The following is a 5,842-nucleotide window of genomic DNA, read 5'->3' on the forward strand; positions in this document are numbered from 1 at the left end:
GGCATCTGCCGGACCCGCCGGCGTATGCCGGACCCGCCGGAGTATGCCGGACCCGCCGGCGTATGCCGGACCCACCGGCGTATGCCGGACCCGCCGGCGTATGCCGGGCCCGCCGGCGTATGCCGGGCCCGCCGGCGTATGCCGGACCCGCCGGCGTATGCCGGACCCGCCGGCGTATGCCGGAACCGCCGGCGTATGCCGGCCCCCGCCGGAGTATGCCGGACCCGCAGGCGTATACCGGACCCGCCGGCATATGCCGGGCCTAATCTGGGCTATTTGAAAAAGATACTGTCTTCAAAGTAGTGGGTGGCAGGTCGGCAGTTGCCGCTCGGCCCGCCGGCAGCCGAAGGATCCCTCTATCAAGTAGGACCCGGAGGCAACCGGCGGCTATTATATAAATTTTGGGTGGCTGGCTGCCAGCCGGCCATTGCCGGCAGCCGGTCATAGTATGTTCATTGTTGTTGGGTTGTCAATCAGCGACACCCACGGCAAGTGGCGGCAGAGTAACTGCCGGCCGACAGACACCCAACATGGCCGACGACAGCTACCAGCTGCCGGCGGCCGCCCAACATGGCCGACGACAGCTACCAGCTGCCGGCGGCCGGCCCAGTATATGGAAAGGCAGAGAGAAAGAGAGGATAGGGGACGGCAAAGTCTCAGCCTTGCCAGCCTACATCCCGAAAGAGGGTGCAAGTGGAATGGGGAATTATATTCGGGCTTCCACTCAACCATATCCCATTCATATGGGGTATGGAAGGCAGCCCAAGGGAGGACTTGAGAGCACACTCAATAAAATGAGGGTACCTGCCGGCAGCAGACAGGGCACCTGAGGCCAATTCCATAGATTACCCGTAGGGTCAAATGTGAAACAATGGCCAGAAGGGTGATGGTTCATCCAACACAAAAGAGACAGTGGGGAAGGGGTTAAAGTCCTATAAGTAAGGTAAAACCCTAGAGCATTACTTAACTTGAAGGATTCTGATCTCATAAAGTAACCTCAAGTAGGAGAAATAATTTCCCTGGGTTAGGTTAGTTAAGTGAGAAAGCGCCCATAGGACACAATCTCACTAGAGAACAGAATCTCATACCAGAGATCTTAAGTAAGGAAGAAATCATTTCTTCATCCTAAGATCTACTAGTACAGGAGTGTCTGCCAGACCAAGGAAGGAGGAAATTGATATACAAGAACCTCTTGTATGGCCTAGGGAGGACTAGCCTCCTGAACGGCAACGTAACCTGACTTGGGAAGCCATTTCACCAAGACAGTAGGATGCCTAACGCAGACGAAACACCCCAGTAAATTTTGCCAGAACACAGTTCGCAGCAAATTTAACTGAGGGTATCCTAAGCTGATCAGAGGGAAGGGGAATTGCTCTTAGATCTCGTTAGAGATAGTATTGACTTAAAAAGTATAGGAGGTCTCAGTCTCCAATTAAAAGATAATACAAGAGCAATGGGGGACATGTAAGAAAGTATACTAAAGCCTTTATGCTATTAAGTCTAGGAGCATAGAGAATCGATCACCGAAGCTCTCTTGTATACTTTCTTGGAAGAGGAAAATTTATGCAGTAATATCTTAATTGTATAAAATATTGCCTGAGCTTCAATAAAACTTTACCAGGAAGGTTACATCATGCATGAAGTGTGTAAGTGCCTAGGGTAGGAAGCCTAGCACTCGTGAGGTTTGATCATAAATAGCCAAATCCACGACAACAATGACATAATATAAAATTCCCTAGCTAAATATCTAAATAGCTAAAGTTATTAAGGAGAAATAATGCTGGGAAATCGTTATTGCTAACTAAATGAACCAGAAAAACTAGTGCGTCCATGACGCCATCCGGCTGGCAACAGCTCTTGTTACGTTAATTACGATCTCAATCGAAGAGTAAAACTGGCAAGAGCTTACATTTACACAATCCAAAGATATTACTTAACTTTCCATAAGCTGATGAAGTTGGTGAAGGTATCATTGCGACGAAATACTTCCAAAATAGCGAGAGATAACACGGGATAACACCGGTCAGCAAAGCTATAAACGAAAGAATGGCTTGGTGGCGCCTCGCGGTGGCGATTCGGCACACTATTTACAGTACAGTAGGAGTGTCGAGAGCATCGCCTCTTTAATGACTCTTCTATATTCTTGCCACTTTTCCCTCTCGAAGCGTTTTATTGGGGGTGTAGATAGCTATGAGACGTGTTAAGAATACGTCCTCTGATATATGCGATATCCCTGTTTAAATTTTAAGGGATATTCGCTCCAGGGGTTAGAATTCTGGATACTTAAGGTAGATTCTCTGGGATATATCACTGTAGTCAAATATGCCTTGGAAGCTACTAATGAAGGAACTTCCATCAGTACGACATGGCCTGAGCCCAAAAATAATAAATATAACATACAGTAGAAGTTAGCAAGTACTCCATTATCTTTAAAATCAAATTGCGCAATGTAAGCAAATGTTTCAATAGTCTGATTGAAAAAACAAATGTGGTTCATTGGTAACCAGGTGATGTTGACATAGGTGTTAATGAGAAACATGTGAACATATCACTTGATGCCGGAGAAAGTACAGTATACAGTACAAGCTTGACTGGGGACATGAAACATATAAAGGAAAAAGACCAGAGCTGGATGTGACATCAGGGACAATGTAATGTCTGTTAATAGAAAAAAATGTCAATGACTTAGTAATGGAGGAAAAAAAAGTTTAACTGTAACTGGAGAATTCTTGTTAGGTTAAAGAGACTATTGCCCTTTTAAGATGAAATGGAAACAGGTGCTAGACTCTGCAGGTGGATGAGATCATTTGAATCTTGAATTTTTTTCAGTTAACTTTTGTTCTTAGTACTTTAGAAAGGTGTAACCTAACCAGTAAGTTTCATTTGCAGATACTGCAGCTGGAATCAAACTGTTTTGATGTGAAATAAGACTTATTTTGCACACAGAAAGCAAGATCCTGATGTGGCCTTGTGAAAACACCTGTGAGTGGTGCAAGCCATAATAACATTCATCACTCAATTAAAAGGAACTTTTAATCTCTTTCAGATTATCTTCCATGTGATGAGGGTTGGCTTAAGTTTGGATCTTCCTGTAACTTCTTCAGTAAAGACAATTCTACTTGGCAAGAAAGTCGGTAAAAATGCATCGCTAGGAATTCTGACTTGGTCAAAGTAACTACTGATGAAGAGTATAACTTCCTGCGTAGTCATAATTCTAAGAACATTTTACCGTTATCATCTTTGGGAAATGGAGTATTAAGAAACCAACTGTGAAACCTCTCACATTCTCTTCTTGTTTTTCTATATCTTTATCCAGAAAATTAACCTTATGTTTACAATATTGTTTTATTCAGAAACATAAGATTATTGCTAAAAAGGTTGAATGGTTTGAAATAATATCTCTGCAGTAGAGTTTACATTTGGTTTTATTGAATATGGGTGAGCGACTACAACGCAACAATAAGAACAATAGACAGACACATCTGTCTTTCGCATCATGAAATATTTTGTAGTGTTCACTACATATGAAAAGAATTTAAGATAATCGTTTACGACTTTCCTTAGAATATTTTTGCCACATATTCTTGAGAAAAGTTTAACAAATTCAAATTTAGTAAAGTTTTGTGTTTAATTGAGAAAACCGATGCTTATCATTGAGCATGTACAGATTTATATTTCATATTAATGTTTTCTTTGAATACTATAAAACTTAAATAACAATAAGTGATGTAGCATGCAAGGAAAGGGACAAGCTTTGACTTGTTTTTTTTTCTCATTTTTCTACCTATCTAAACAGTTTCAGGGAGCACAGCCATTTAGTCTACATTTCAAATTACAGGTGCTTTTGACCAGCTTCCCTTACAATCTTCAAGCAAAGAATATCTTTGAATGCATTTTGAAACTTATATCTCATGTTATAGAGACGAATATAAAAACAGGCTTCCAGATCATTCACTCATTTACTTTGTAGATCTTGTGCAGGGTCACGATGCCTGGGTAGGATTGAATGACCTTGAAATGGAAGACACCTACGTTTGGACTGACGGAACTCCCTACTCGATGATCAAATTATGGTAAAGATTGAAAATGTATTTTTACATTAGTCCACAAGAACAATATTATTATTATTATTATTATTATTATTATTATTATTATTATTATTATTACTATTATTATTATATTTATTCCTGTTGTTGTTGCTTTTGTTATTGTTGTTGTTGTTGCTATTAGCTTACCTACAACCCTAGTTGTAAAAGCAGCATGTTACAAGCTCAAGGAAGTGCTCTAACAAGAGAAAATAGCCCAGTGAGGAAAGAAAAAAATCAAACATAAAATATTGCGCCCCAGCGTACTCCTAAGCAAATGAACTGCAATCCGCGACATTGGATGATCATTGTAGAGAGGCTATGGCACTATTCAAGACTAAATAGTCTCTTCTACCCTTACGAAGTGGAAGGTAGCCACTGGACAATGAGAGTGCAGTAGTTGATCCCTTCATTAAAGAAGAGTTGCTTGGTTATGTTTGTGTTGTCAGGAGTATGAGGAAAGAGGATAATGTATAAAAAATAGTCTGTAACCAGAGAGGGATCCTCTTTAGTACTCCGTGGCCAGTCATACTACATGCTGATACTCTAGCAGTAGTATCTCAGCGGGTGGTTGGTGCTTTGGCCAACCTACTACGATCAAACAACTGGAACTACAAAATCAAAGAATCTGTAGGTCTAAATGGGAAGGAGTAACAAATAGGAGGAGGCTTTATTACTGTCTGATGAAGTGGAGAAAAATTGAGATCCTAGGTAGGTCTGAGGAGTTCACCATCTGTATAATAAATCGATATGTTCAAAATGTCACACACATTGGCGAGGATCCAAAGAAAAAAAAAGAAACTCCAATATCTCAAATATTGGTTCTCAGTAAACTTCATCAAATACGACATTTATTTCAATCAATTTTGTCCTCTACAGTTATTGGCATGGGTTAATTTCCTCTCCTTCCAAGTCGGCAGATACAGCACTGGAATCAGTCTTATGAATGGAACTGTGAAGTCTGAGACAAAAGAGAGCTGGTGCAATGACTGGACGAAGCGAGGAGATGTTAATAGGAATGTGGAAAAGAGCTGGGAATTGAAATTCTTGACCTCAGAGGACCTTTTGTAAATTTTAGCATATGATCATGTGAATGGGAGTGTGTATAATATGTTACAGGCATGAGGTTGTAGCAGGATTGCATGATATTGGCTGGTGGGAGTGCGTGGACAGATAACAGAGTAAGGGTTAGGCTGTAAATTGAGTGAGTTAGGTCAACCCAATATAGGGCATAATTGGGGGTCTGGCGTTTTTACTTGGAGCACCACTTAAACGGCAACCACGTACTGTTCAAATGTTACATAAGGAAGGAAGAACTAAGTAGTGACAGTTATTGTACCTTACCTTCCTTCCAGGTGGGTTGCTCGTCAGCCGGACTATAGTCATGAAAGATGTATCCATTACTGGTCTTCAAAGTGCAATCGCTGGAACGACGCACCTTGCAACTGGGTAATTAGGTAATGTATAAAAGCGTCCAAGTAGACGTAACATTTTACCGAACTTGGTGACAGTCATTGATAAGAAACATAAAATCTTAAAATGTTGCACCTAACACATACATACTTTGAAATTACGTTGCTCTATACTGCATATTGATTTGCATAGTGGTTAATGAAGTTGAAATATCATTATCAACATCTGTACAATCAAGAGTTTAAAAATCTACTGAGATTCCCAGTATCAAAATAAAAGTTCCCTTTAATAGAAAAGCTATATAATTCCTATTTTATTTTACCAACAGATACATCTGCGAGAAG

At 40.9% G+C, this 5,842-nt stretch overlaps 1 long non-coding RNA gene across 1 annotated transcript; it reads left to right on the plus strand.

Annotated features, from left to right (window-relative positions):
• The first annotated feature begins 3,072 nt into the window (after window positions 1–3,072).
• Window positions 3,073–5,520, plus strand: LOC137616920 (uncharacterized). The gene is made up of 3 exons (XR_011039518.1): window positions 3,073–3,205; window positions 3,971–4,073; window positions 5,441–5,520. It is a non-coding gene; the product is annotated as an uncharacterized lncRNA (long non-coding RNA).
• Window positions 5,521–5,842: the final 322 nt, after the last annotated feature.

This window comes from Palaemon carinicauda, chromosome 23 (genome assembly GCF_036898095.1).
Source record: "Palaemon carinicauda isolate YSFRI2023 chromosome 23, ASM3689809v2, whole genome shotgun sequence".
In the NCBI taxonomy this organism is placed as follows: domain Eukaryota; kingdom Metazoa; phylum Arthropoda; class Malacostraca; order Decapoda; family Palaemonidae; genus Palaemon; species Palaemon carinicauda.